The sequence below is a fragment of the Pristis pectinata genome, chromosome 11 (genome assembly GCF_009764475.1).
Source record: "Pristis pectinata isolate sPriPec2 chromosome 11, sPriPec2.1.pri, whole genome shotgun sequence".
NCBI lineage: Eukaryota > Metazoa > Chordata > Chondrichthyes > Rhinopristiformes > Pristidae > Pristis > Pristis pectinata.
This window is the reverse complement of record NC_067415.1, coordinates 10,892,597-10,907,025: the sequence shown is the minus strand read 5'-3', so window position 1 is coordinate 10,907,025 and position 14,429 is coordinate 10,892,597. Positions and strand designations below refer to the sequence as shown.

At 42.4% G+C, this 14,429-nt stretch overlaps 1 protein-coding gene across 6 annotated transcripts in view; it reads right to left on the bottom strand.

Moving 5' to 3' along the window:
- The window catches only part of LOC127575967 (P2Y purinoceptor 8-like), a 79,580-nt gene that overhangs the window by 51,576 nt on the left and 13,575 nt on the right, over window positions 1-14,429 (bottom strand). For 4 of the 6 annotated variants that reach the window (XR_007957151.1, XM_052026264.1, XM_052026263.1 and 1 more), the window contains one exon: window positions 12,956-13,055. The exons of the other annotated variants lie outside the window; for them this stretch is intronic. The gene's annotated coding sequence lies outside the window, so the exon portion shown is untranslated. The remainder of the gene's footprint in view (window positions 1-12,955; window positions 13,056-14,429) is intronic. 6 annotated transcript variants of the gene reach the window in all.

The following is a 14,429-nucleotide window of genomic DNA, read 5'->3' as shown; positions in this document are numbered from 1 at the left end:
AATCAAGATATAATGGGCCATTACATCAACCTAACACAAGATTTAATTAAATTTTAATGTCAGATGCAATGAGGATACATTATGAATTCAAGTGGGACCTGGTGTTATTACCAGCCTTCCAAGATTAGTTTTGTGTAATCTGGAATTGAAGTCCAATCTCCTGAATATTGATGTGCACCAAACAAGAAAAAAAAGTATTTCAAAAAGATGCAACTTTTTATTATCTTCCTTTATTAGTGATAGAACATATTCATGATGGAGAAAGAGCTGCCTGATTAAGTTACCAGACTAGCATATAGAGGGCTGGTTTGTTATCAGAAGTAGTGAATTCAATATTTCTCCATGGCTTCTATGGAATTTAGATTCATGTAAAATCATGATTTTCACATAAAATCGCATTTAAATCTGGAATTTAAAACCTCATCTCAGTATGGTGACTGCAAAACAACTGAATCGTCATCGAAAAAACATACTGATTCACTAATGTGCTTCAAAGAAGGAAATTTCCCCTCCTTTCGTGGTCTGGCCTTCATGGGACTCAAGGCCTGCAGCCCCTTTGGTTGACATCTGAAATGGCCCAGCAAGTCATTTGTATATGGTCCGTGAGGGATGAACAATAAGGATGAACTAGTGATACCCAAATAGTTGGGTTGAGTGGTGCTTGTGTGATTGAAAGTCCCAGGGTTCACCCAAGCAGAGGTAACATCTCAAGATCCTGACACAGGTAACTGTGGAATATGGACCAGGAAGATCCCAGCTTCAATCCAGAGCATCTGCCAAGTTAGCTGGAGCACAATTGACCTCAGTGTCATGGATTGGAAAAGAGAAAACAGATCAGCGTGGGGACATTTTTCTTGATTTTATTTTGTGACCTTAGCTGTAAAACAAAATTTTCGTAAGGGGGGTGAGTAAGTTTGGCGACTATGAGTAGGGGAAATTCTTGAATGATCCATTACTTTGGCCTGTGCTGTCACCATTGGTTCATGAACCTCACAAGGTTCATGAACCAATTGGAAAGTGAGCAGACTTTAGTGAATAACTGGATAACTCCTGAGCTTCTTACCCATCCTCAATACTTTAAAGAACATTTTAAAAAAGATTCTCAAACAATCTACTGGAAGAACTCAGCAGGTTGAAAACATTCAGCAGGTGTTCCTCCTGCAGGTTGTTTGTCAACCCACTGAGTTCCTCCAGCAGATTGTTTGTTGCTCCAGATTCCCGCATCTGCAGTCTCTTGTGTCTCCAAAATAAAAGATCCTGTTGATTTTTCTCCAAGGCTATTTCCAACAGTGTCTTGGAAATTAATTAATCTCTAATTCCTGCTGTCTCCTGTATTATCCTAGAGGCTGATAATTCTAGACAGGTGACATCACAAATACCAAAACCAGGATGCTGCCTGGATTAAAGCATATGGAATGTGAGGAAAGGTTTAAGGTGCTAGGGCTTTAGGAGGATGAGAGGAGACATGATAGAGGTATATAAAATATTGAGAGGAATAGATAGAGTAGACAGCCAGTGCCTCCTTCCCAAGGCACCAATGCTCAAGACAAGAGGGCATGGCTTTAAGGTTATGGGTGGGAGGTTCAGGAGAGATGTCAGGGGGAGGTTTTTCTCCCAGAGAGTGGTTGGTGCATGGAATGCACTGCCTGGGGTGGTGAGTTATGAGGAGTTATGAGGTTCAAGAGTTTGTTGGATAGGTATATGGAGGAATGTGAGATAGAGGGATATGCGGGAGGAAAGGGTTAGATAGTGTAAGGGTGGTTTGATGGACGGCACAACACGGTGGGCTGAAGGGCCTGTTTTGTGCTGTATGGTTCTATGGTTCTATGACTTAAAGCTACTTCTGTGACACAGTGCCTGGGACTCAGCTTATGAAGCTCCTCATGCCTTTGATTCCTTTGGACTTCACTACACTAATTGCCCTTCCCATCAAACACCCTCCACGATCTTCAGCTCGTCTGAAACTCTGCCATTTATATACTAACAAGAGACAATCGGAGTTGGAGATTAATTTCCAAAGCACTGTTGAAAATGGCCTTAGAGAAAAACAAACAGGAAATGTTTTTTGACCTACATGTGCTCCCAGCCTAGACCTTATTGCTTTGATTTAGTTTGGTATATTATTATTGTCACATCTACTGAGATACAGTGAAAAGCTTTTGTTTGCGTGACATTTAGACAGATCATTCCATACAGGAGTACATTGAGGTAGTACAAAAGAAAAAAAACACAATGCAGAATATTGTGTTGCAGTTACAGAGAAAGTACAGTGCAGGTAGACAAATAAAGTGCAAGGGCCATGACGAGGTAGATTGAGAGATTAAGAGTTCATCTTTATCACATAAGAGGTTCATTCAAGAGTCTTATAACAGTGAGATAGAAGCTGTCTTTGAGCCCAGTGGGACGCGTTCTCAAACTTTTGTACCTTCTACTTGATGGGAGAGGGTAGAAGAGAAAATGACTTGGGTGGGAGGGGTCCATGATTATGCTGGCTGCTTTTCTGAGGCAGCAGGAAGTATGTCAATGGAGAGAAGGCTGATTTTTGTGATTTGGCCTGGTCCCCTTATTGCTGTTGCTTCCTACAGCCCAAGATCTTAGAGTTCCTTCAATTACAGCTTCCTGGGCTTTCCGACATTTAATCCCACTCTCATTGATGGTCATGGCTTCCACTATCACGGACTCAGCTTCTAAACCCCTTCACCTCTCTACCTTCCTCCTTCAAGCTGCTTCTTAAAATGCAACTCTTTGATCAACATTTTGCTCTCCTGTTTTAATATTTCATAACACCACTCAGGATCAAATTTTGTTTCATCGCATTTCCAAGATGTGCCTGTAAATGTTTTACCATGTTAAGGACACTACACATTAGCAAATTGTTGCACTCAGTTCCAGTTCTCTTGTTTATAAAGTTTGCTGATAATCTAGCAATGAAATCAAGGCACTGTTTGATCTGATTGTAACATCCATCATTCCAGGAAGAAAATTAAAGAACTGTCAAGAAAGTGATGGATTTTCGATCTCCTGGACTTCATTGAAACGGAAACAGTTCCTTCCACCCACCAAGTCCACGTCAATCATAGCGTTATTTTTCTTACACTAATCCAACCCAAGCCCATTTTGTTCTCCCCACATTCTCATTTTGATTATTGACACTGCGGTAATGCAGAAGTTGAATTCAAACTGTTTAATTCCCAGTTTAGCTGAGCTTAAATTCAGTTAATAATCTAGAATTTAAATAAGAACTAGTCTGTGATAAAGATCACAAAATACAAGGTTTACTGATCGCCTTCAGGGGAGGAAATCTACCAGTAGGTTGCCCCATACCAACTAATGTGGTTGACTCTTAAGTGGCTGAGCAAGGTGCTCACTTATACCAGAACTGTTATGTTGACACAGAGAAAGATTAAAAACAGAGCATTCAGCATCAACTAAATTCGGACATGGTCACACCAAGCTTGCAAAGCCCCCCATGCAAACAGTTGGGAGTGGTGTCATAACGAGAAAAGCTGTCACAAAGTTTGGTCAAGCAACACCATAAGGTAGTCAACCTCAAAGAATGACAAACTCCTCCACCACAACCCCTTCGGCAGAATAGAACCACATGAACGAGTCTCTCAACGTTGACTCAATGCATCAGTTCTGTCACGAACAAGGAAATTATACTGCCTCAGATGATGAATCAACCATCCTCCATTTTAAACAACACTCGGAAGATGCACTGAAAGAATCAAGGGCACTGAACACGCTCTGGGTGGGTACTTCAAAATCCATCACCACACATTGCTCAGACCAATGAACGACTCAGAACTTGAGAATGCTCTGCAGAGCATTTGAAAATGACTATAGTTGTCATTCCAATCAGCAACAACAACTTTCATTTCAATAGCGCTTTTCAAACAGCAAAACATCCCAATGTGCTTTATAGAAGCACGACAAACAAAATTTGACATCACATAGAAGCAAAACCAAATGCATGGACAAAGAAGTAGGTTTTAAACAATTTATAGAGAACAGGGATGGAGTGGTCTAGTGGGGAAATTCCAGAAATGCAATAGCCAGTTGAAATCCTGGGTGCCAATGGTGGAGCAAGCTTGGCTTGGTAGCACCACCACTTCTAAAGGTGGCTGAATCCCAAGGCTGAGAGATAGTGTCAACTGCAAGGAGTGAGTGAACCAGCAAAAGGGCCACCAATCTATGTATGGCAGATGTATCTGATCATGATAGCATTGGTAGAAGTGACCACCACACAGTCCTTCTTTTATGCACCTTTCTTCTACACTATATTCTATGTTCTCACCTACTCACTCAGCTTGTTGATATCCCCATGAAGCCTCTTTACATCTGCTTCCTCACTCACAATATCACCTAGTCTCCAATCATGGAATATACATAAAACATAGAACATTACAGCACAGTACAGGCCCTTCGGCCCACAATGTTGTGCTGACATTTTATCCTGCTCTAATATCTATCTAACCCAACACAGTCCTCCATTTTTCTGTCATTTATGTGGTTATCTAAGAGTCTCTTAAATGTCCCTGATGTATCTGCCCCCACCACCTCTGCGGCAGTGCATTCCATGCACCCACCGCTCTCCGTGTAAAAAAGTTACCACTGACATCCCCCTTATACCTTCCTCCAAACACCTTAAAATTATGCCCCCTCGTGTTAGCCATTTTCACCCTGGGAAAAAGTCTCTGACTGTCCACTCCATCTATGCCTCTTATCATCTTGTACACCTCTATCAAGTCCCCTCTCATCCTCCTTCCCTCCAAGGAGAAAAGCCCTAGCTCGCTCAACCTATCCTCATAAGACATGCTCTCCAATCCAGGCAACATTCTGGCAAATCTCCTCTGCACCCTCTCTAAAGCTTCCACATCCTTCCTATAATGAGGTGACCAGAACTGAACACAATACTCCAAGTGTGGTCTAACCGGAGTTCTTTCGAGCTACAACATTACCACATGGCTCTTGAACTCAATATCCCAACTAAAGAAGGCCAACATACCATATGCCTTCTTAACAACCCTATCAACCTGTGCGGTAACCTTGAGGGATCTATGGACGTGGACCCCAAGAGCCCTCTGTTCCTCCACACTTGCCATTAACCTTGTATTCTGCCTTCAAATTTGATCTTCCAAAGTGAATCACTTCACACTTTGCTGGGTTGAACTCTATCTGCTACTTCTCAGGGCAGGCACGGTAGCGTAGCTGTTAGCATAACACTTTACAGCGCCAGTGACCCAGGTTCCATTCCGGCTGCTGTCTGTGAGGAGTTTGTACGTTCTCCCCGTGTCTGCGTGGGTTTCCTCCGGGTGCTCCGGTTTCCTCCCACATTCCAAAGACGTACAGGTTAGGAAGTTGTAGGCATGCTATGTTGGCGCTGGAAGCGTGGCGACATTTACAGGCTTCCCCCTGTCGGATCCGGTTATTTTCGAATCCACAGGTTCTTTCAGGAGTCCAGGAATGAGTTGAAAACAACTTAGTGTTTCAAAGTTTTATTGGAAAAGATTAAAACAAAGAAACAGTCACAGAGCACATGGCACTAGCTTTGATGAGCCGAGACAAAGGGAACAAAAGGTGAGCTCGGGCAAGGGGGAGGAGAGCAAGAGAGTGATTAACAAAAAACGACACCTTTTATACCTGAGATAAGAGGTACTCCTTAGCTAACAATAGTCCAATCAGGAAACTTATTAGATACTTGTGGCCAAACCAACCAATGAAAAAACCACATATTCACCTGATGGACGAACCAATAAGCTAGTAAGCGGCCATTCCTTGTGCTGCCACTTGAGGTGTATTAAACATTATACATGTTTAAAAAACTAATTAAAACAGTCGAATCCAACACCCCAGAACACTATGCAAAAGATGTATTTCACTGTGTGTTTCGATGTATATGTGACTAATAAAGATCTTATCTGTATCCTATCGATGTCTTGTTGTAATCTATAGCAAACTTCTACATTGAATTGTCAGTAAATCTGGAAATATGACATAGATCTGGAATAGCTAATGCCTTCATCCAAGCCATTTACATTAATTGCAAAACACTTAGGCCCAAGCAATAATCACTGTGGCACATCACTTGTTACATCTTACCAACTAGAAAAGAACTCATTTACGCCCACTCTGCTTCCTGCTAGTTTGCCAGTATGTTCCCCCACACCATGAGCTTTATGACCTTTATTCAATAACCTTTGATGCAACACCTTATCAAATGCCTCTGGAAATCTAAATATACAACATCTACTAGTTCCCCTTCATCCACAGCACATCTTACTTCTCTAAAAAAAACCGCACTAAAGTGTCAAACACGATTTTCTCTTTGACAAAACCATGTTGACTTTGTCTGATTATCTTGGATGTTTCCAACTGCCTTGCTTTAATGATAGTTTCTAACAATCTCCCTATGACAAATATTAAGCTAACTGGCCTGTAGTCTCCTGCTTTCCATCTCCCTCCTTTTGTTTTTGAATAAAGGAGTTACATTTGCAGATTTTTCAATCTAATGGAACCTTCCCTAAATCTAGAGAGTTTTGGAAGATGTAAAACAATGCGTCAACTATCTCACTACTCTCATCTTCTCAGACTCTTGAATGAAGTCCATCAGCTCTCAGAGGCAAATCACCCCACAATTCCAACAATTTGCTCAGTATCACTTCCCTGGTGACTTTAATTCTCCCGATTTATTCCTTCTCTTCCAATTCCCAACATACTGGGACTTTACTTGCATCTTCCATAGCTGATACAAAATACCTGTTTAATTCAACTGCCAACTGATTTCTATTCTTAACTCTGCAGAATGATGGTGGGGCCGCACACATGATTGCAAGAGAAAAGGCAAGAGCAATACAATAACTCCAGCTGGAAATTCCAAATGAATAATCCATCTTGGCTTCCTCCTGAGATCATTGTCTTCAGCCTATTAGATCCATTTCACGTGATATCAAGAAATGGCCCAGGGTACCAGATACAGCAAAGGATATGGGAGCAGAAAAATCTGAGATGTAATATTGAAGACCTGCATTCCAGAACTAATTGTGCCTTAAGCTATTTCAGAAGTTACAACACTGGCATCAAACTGACAATTTGGAAAAGTGCCCAGGTATGAAATATTCATAAGAGATAGGCCAAAACCAATTTGGCTAATTACCACCAATCAATCTGTTCTCAATCTTCAAAGTGATGGAAAGTTGTCAATTGCAGTGCTATTGTGTGGCAATTACTTGCCAATAACCTGCTCATTAATGCACAGTTTGGCTTTCACCAGGAACACAAGGGTCCAGAGCTCATCACAGCCTCAGTCAAAGAGTTGTATTCCAAAGGTGTGATTACTGCCCTTGATATTAAGGCGGTGTTTGAGTGTGGCATGAAGTTTTGCTAAAGTTGGAGATATTGAGCATCAAGGGAAAACACTAATGGTTGGTGCCATACCATGCAGAGAGGGTAATGATGGTGGTTGAATTCATCCCAGCCCCAGGGCTTCATTGCAGACATTCCTCACGGCAATGTCCTGGGCCCAGCCATCAACTGAATCATTACAGTATCATCCCTTCTGGCATAAGTTTGCTGATAACTGCACAATGTTCAATTCCATTTGCAACTTCTGAACAAATAAAGTAGTCCATGCAGCAAGACCTGGACAATGTTCACCCAGAGGGTGGTCAGTACATGTAGTGAGCTGCCAGAGGAAATGGTTGAGGCAGGTACATTAACATTTACAGGGTACTTGGACAGGAACATAGATAGGAAAGGTTTAGGGAGATACAAGCCAAACGCAAAAAAAATGGGAATAGCTTAGATGGGAATCTTGGTCGTCATGGACCAGTTGGACTGAAGGGCCTGTTTCCATGCTGTATGACCAAAAAAAAAGTCATATATCAGCCAGTGCCTGAACCAGTAACATTCATGCCACAAATGTGCCAAGCAATGACTATCCCCAACAAGAGAAAGTCTAAACACCCACTCTTGACATTCTTTGGCATTGTCATTTCAGAGTCTCCCACCACAAAAATCCTAAGTGTGTTACTATACACCCATCTGGATCAGCCATGTGCATACTGTGGATATCGAGGCAGGTCAGAGGTTGGGTATCCTGTGCCGAGTGACTCACCTACTGACGCCCCAAAACCTTTCCACCATCTACAAGACCCAAGTCAGGAATCTGATGGAATATTGTCCATTAGCCTGTAATGAGTGCAGCTTCAACAACACTCAAGAAGCTAGAAACCATCCAGGACAAAGCAGCCAGCTTGAATGGAACCCAACCACCACAAATTCATTCTCACCATCACCGAAATCCAATGGCAGTGCCAACTACAAAATATGTTGCAGTTACTGACTTAGGCTACACCAACTGCACTTCCAAAGAAGGATAAATACTTGGTGCAGGATACACAGCCTCTGTGGTCTTGTATCCACAGTATTTATATCCTCCCAAGAAGGACAGTGGTTTCTACCACCAAGAAGGACAAGGGTTTCATGTATAAACATGCCACAGGTAGACTGGTGAGGACAAGGCCAAATAGATTTATCCCTCAAGTTGGTTCACTCATAATCTGCCACATATTCTGAACTCAACCAACTTAGTCAATGGTGATGCTACCGAGCCACCTATGGAGAGGGCATTGAGATTTACCAACCAAAGTACATTCTATAGCAATGCCACTTATAATGCTCCTTCCAAGTGTGGCTCAACATGGAGAAACACTGATTCATAAGTGGAGATAATGACAGTGGAGGTAAGGAATGTGGGAGATAATGAGAGATTCTTGCCCACATTTGGCCTGATGACATGAAACTTCAGGGGTCTGCAGCCAATGTTGAGGATTCCTAGGGCCACTCCATCCCATCTGCATATCCCTGTACTCTTGTTGCCTGTCCACTCTGTGATAACAGCTCTCCAATTTTACAAATTGTAACCTTTCTTAAATAAGGAGACCAAAACTGCACACAATACTCCAACTGTGATCCTAACAAAGGCTTGTATAATTTTAGTAAGACATCCTTGTTCTTCTACTCAAAACCTTCTGCAATGAAGCCAAGATACTATTTGCCCTTTTAATTGATCATAACATCTACATGTTAGCTTTCAACAATTCACGTATAAGGATACCCAGAACCATTTGTACATGAACATTTCCCAATCTCTCACCATTTAAAAATTCTCCTGTATCTTTTGTCCAAAACTTTCAATAGATCCTCCCAAGTCTGGTCAGTTCTGGTTGCCCCATTATAGGAAGGATCTGGAAGCTTTGGAGAGGGTGCAGAGGAGATTTACCAGAATGCTGCCTGGATTAGAGAACATGACTTATGAGGAAAGATTAAGCGAGCTGGGGCTTTACTCTTTGGAGCAACACAGGATGAGAGGCAACTTGATAGAGGTGTTTCAGATTATGAGGAGCATAGATAGAGTGGACAGCCAGCACCTTTTTCCCAGGGCAGCAATGGCCAATACCAAAAGACATCCATTTAAGTTGAGTGGAGGAAAGATTAGGGGAGATGTCAGAGATACGTTTTTTTTACACAGAAGGTGGTGGGTGCCTGGACCGCACTGCTGGGGGTGGTTGTAGAGGCTAATACAATAGGGACATTGAAGAGACTCCTAGATAGGCACATGAATGTAAGCAAAATGGAGGGTTAGGGGCTGTGTAGGAGGGAAGGGTTAGTTTGATCATGGAGTAGGTTTATACAGCTCAGCACAACACCATGGGCCAAAGGACCTGTACTGTGATGTACTGTTCTATGTTCTTAAGTCCTTGAATCATCTGCTAAAGAGAACAGCTTCCTTCTACTTACCGTAACCAACCAGTCGTGACCTTGTACACCTCTATCAAATACTATTTGTGGAAGTTGCACGTGCTTTAAACTAAAATAAAATCAATGTCCCAACGGCAAGATACAAATACAGCTGTAAACAGTGGCACAGAAGAAAAGGTTAATATTATACTGAAGGCAACAAGTTTGGGTTGTCACAAACAGCAGTAAACTGAACATATCTCTCAGCAGTAAACATACTTCCAGACTCGATACCAGTCATTCTGAATCTAGGAACTGTAATAATAATTAGGATTTAAAAAAAAATTAGAGTAAAGAGAAATGCAGAAGTTTATGGGAAATATCATCCCATAATATGATCTCACCCTCAAACATTCCTATACCTCATAATAGAATCATCCAGACTAATGCCCCCAAATTCAAACAGACCAGTCTATCACTGGCTGCTAAAAAGCCCATAAGTTTCTTGATGATCAATAAGGGAAACTGCAGCTCGAACCTGGGGAGTTCCACACTGTCATTCCTCATTCTAGAGTTTTCGATGCCATTACTAATGCAGCTAAGTCAGTGCAAAAAAACCCTTAATACTCTTCCTAATAATTTATTACATTTTATTCAGTCCACAGTGCCTGTACTGGCTCTTTGTCAGTGCTATCTCATTTGCTTTATTTGTCTGACATGGATACAATGGGTCAAACTGCCTCTTTTTGTGCTGTAACTTTCTACGAATCTCTGACAGCCTCACGCCAACCGGAGGAACAGCACCTCATTTTCCGTCTTGGAACCTTGCAGCCTAACAGCATCAACATTGAATTCTCCCACTTTAAGTAATCCCCACACCCTCCACACCCACCGTGCCTCTTCTGTTCTTCCCTTTCCTTGCCTCTCTCTCTTTTTTCTACCTCTCCTTACCTTTGACCCATCCCCCGGTGAATCTGCTCTCCCCTCCTCCCCCGCACCTGCCTGTCACAATCTCTTACCTGCATCTACCTGTCACCACCTTGTGCCCACCCCACCTCCCCTCTTTTGTCCACCTATCACTGCTCCGCTTTTCCCTCCTATATATTGGGCTTCCCCTTTTCCTATTTTCAGTCCTGAGGAAGGGTCCTGACCCGAAACGTTGACCGCCTGCTTTTCTCCACGGATGCTGCCTGGCCTGCTGAGTTCCTCCAGCATCATTGTGTTTTTCATCTAGATTCCAGCATCCGCAGTCCTTTATTTCTCTAGCCTCACGCCCATGCACTTTCATTGTACGCCTACACCTTCTTTTGTCATGCCTTTATCTAATTCTTTTTTTGAGCATCGCAATGAAATCTGTTTCCACTATCATTCAACATAACAACTCTGCATACTAAAAGCAAAATCCTCTCACCTCATTTCTGATTATTTGCCAATTATTTTAGCACGCTGTTATTACTAATTCCATGGCAGTTGAAATAGTTCCTCCCCTTTATCGAACGCATCAAAAGTGTGAACACCTTCATTAAATCTCCCTTTAAACCTTCTCAGCTAAGGAGAACAATTCCAGCTTCTCCAATCTCTCCCACATAGCAGGGTCCCTCCCCCTTGGTACTATTCCAGTTAATAGGGCATGCCTTTTTTTCCCCATTCTCCCCACATTCCCGTCAACTCCAGCCAAATCCTACCACTCAGCTACACGCTGGGGACAATTCATGGTGACCAATTAAGCTACAAACTCGCATGTCTTTGGGATGTGGGAGAAAACCAGAGCATCCAGAGGAAATCCATGCAGTCACCGGGCGAACGTGCAAACTCCACACAGACAGCACCTGAGTTTGGGATTGAACCTGGGTCTCTGGCACTGTGAGACAACAGTTCTACTGGCTATGCTACTGTGCCACCTGTCTCTATGTCTGTGTCTCTGTCCTTAATGAATGGAAATGGATGAGCAGCAAATTATACAGCATTTCCTACTTCTCTGTAGATGCTAGATCAGGTTGGGTATGGAATTCAAGTTTGGGTCAGATTCAGATTACCTGCAGTCAGGTCAGATCAGGTCAAGACAAGACAATATATCTTTATTAGTCACATGTACGTCGAAACACACAGTGAAATGCATCTTCTGCATAGAGTGTTCTGAGGGCAGCCCGTAAGTGTCACCACGCTTCCGGCGCCAACATAGCATGCCCACAACTTCCTAACCTGTACATCTTTCGGAATGTGGGAGGAAACCGGAGCACCCAGAGGAAACCCACGCAGTCACGGGAAGAACATACAAACTCTTTACAGACAGTGGTGGGAATTGAACCCAGGTCGCTGGTGCTGTAGAGTCTTACGCTAACCGCTACACTACCATGCCTGCCCTTCACTACCGTGCCTGCCCTTGCACTACCGTGATGGGTTGTCAACTTATACACTAGCAGGCCTCCACACCCACATCTCTGGAATGAATATTGGATAGTCAATAGACTTGTAGTTGCCTGTACTAGTGGTTCTGTTTTAAGTGAACTGAAGACATAAATACATCAGACAGAGCTACAACTGATCCAACCTATCTGGCACTGTTACATGTAGTTCAAAGACTAGGGAAAACAGATTCAAAGAGAAAGGATTGAGGAAAAATATTGTGGGGCAGAGCGTAGTTATGATCCAGAACTTAATGTAACGTCACAGAGCAAAAAAGCCATAAGGTTGTACAGCACAGAAACAGGTCCTTCAGCCCACCATCTCCATGCCGACATTTTTGCCCTTCTACACCAATCCCATTTTCCTGCTTTAGAACAATATCTTTTTATACCTTGCCTATTCAAGTGTCTGTCTAAATGCCTCTTAAACATAGCAATTGTATGATTCCATCACCGCCTCTGGCAGCATGTTCCTGATGCTGCCACAGTAGTGGAGCGTTTATCGTAATGTTATTACAGCGCCAGCGACCAGGGTTCAAATCTGCCGCTGTCTGTAAGGAGCTTGTACATCCTCCCGATGTCTGCGTGGGTTTCCTCCGGGTGCTCCGGTTTCCTCCCACATTCTAAAAGACGTATGGGTTAGGAGCTGGAGCTGCATGCTATGTTGGCGCCGGAAGAGTGGCGACACTTGTGGGCTGCCCCCAGCACATTCTCAGTAACACAAAAAGACATATTTCACTGCGTGTTTCAATGTACCTGTGACTAATAAATAAATATTTATATCAACCACTCTGTGTTAAAAAACTTACCCCTTAGATCCCTTTAAAACTCCTTCCTTTAACCGGTGTTCTCTTGTTTATGACAACCTTACCATGCGGAACAGATTTTGACCATCCACCTTATCTTTCCCTATAAAAGATAGTAGAAACGGAATCAACAATGTTTTCAGAAGAGAAGTGGGTAGGTTCTAAAGAGAAAATAATCTGTAGGTTGTGGGGAATGAGTTTATTGAATCACTCTACAACCAACCAGATGGAGCAAAAATGAACTCATCTGCAAACTTCAAGCTAGATGCTTAACCTGAACAAAATGTTGTTTCCTGCTTGCTTTGTGTCTGCAAAATTGAAATTAGCAAAAACTAGACGAGGGGATGAGGTCGATGACAATCTTCACCTTTATGTTTCCACGAATGTAAAATATAAGTTATGTGGAGCTGTTTCATTCTGACAGACAGGTCAAAAACTCAGAGTTGGTGTTAAGGTAAAGACAACTGAATTAAATATTAAAATACTATAGTGGTGTGCAGTGAAGGCAGCACGGGTTACATCAAACGTATGCCTTTAGATGTTGCTGGGTGATCTTACTGAATGTGTTAATGTTGCATGAAGCATCTCTCTCTCTTAGTTAAGTAAAGGCTAATTTTGGTAAAATAACAGGCTAGTATTATTTGATATTGTACTGACTGGCCTTATTAAAATATACTTTATTTTAATTAAGGCCAGTCAGTACAATATCAAATTCAGTATGTTAATATAAGGGCAGGCACAGTAGTGTAGCGGTTAGCATAATGCTATTACAGCGCCAGTGACCCGGATTCAATTCCGGCTGCTGTCTGTAAGGAGTTTGTACGTTCTCCCCGTGTCTGCATGGATTTCCTCTGGGTGCTCTGATTTCCTCCTACAGTCCAAAGACGTACGGGTTAGGAAGTTGTGGGCATGCTATGTTGGCGCCAGAAGCGTGGTGACACTTGCGGGCTGCCCCCAGAACACTCTGCGCAAAAGATGCATTTCACTGTGTGTTTCGATGTACATGTGACTAGTAAAGAAACCTTATCTTACAGTGTGTCATACCCACTGTCTTAATGAATACAGTTTATTTGCTATGGTTGGAATAGAGTATAAGGAGTATGCCCAGCCAAGAACAAAATGACTTAGAAATAGCCAAAAACTTACACTAGCTTTACACATTCTTCTTCAGTCCTTTTAAATGCTGTCGCCTGATTCATAACTCCCATTTGGCTGAGCACTACTTGTATAAAATGCATTCGACTGACATATTTAAAAAAGGTCCGTACAAGTCTCTGTTGGAGAAGTTTGCTTTGTTCTATACATCCCTCCCCCACCTTCTCTTTCCCAGTTCTGACAAAGGTTCTGGACCTGAAATGTTTATTATTTCTTTCCACTGATGCTGCCGACCTGTTAAGTGCTTCCAGCATTTTCTGTCTTTGTCTGAGAACATGCAAGCAATGTCTTATCACAGTTCCAAGTTAAAAGAAGTGTAATT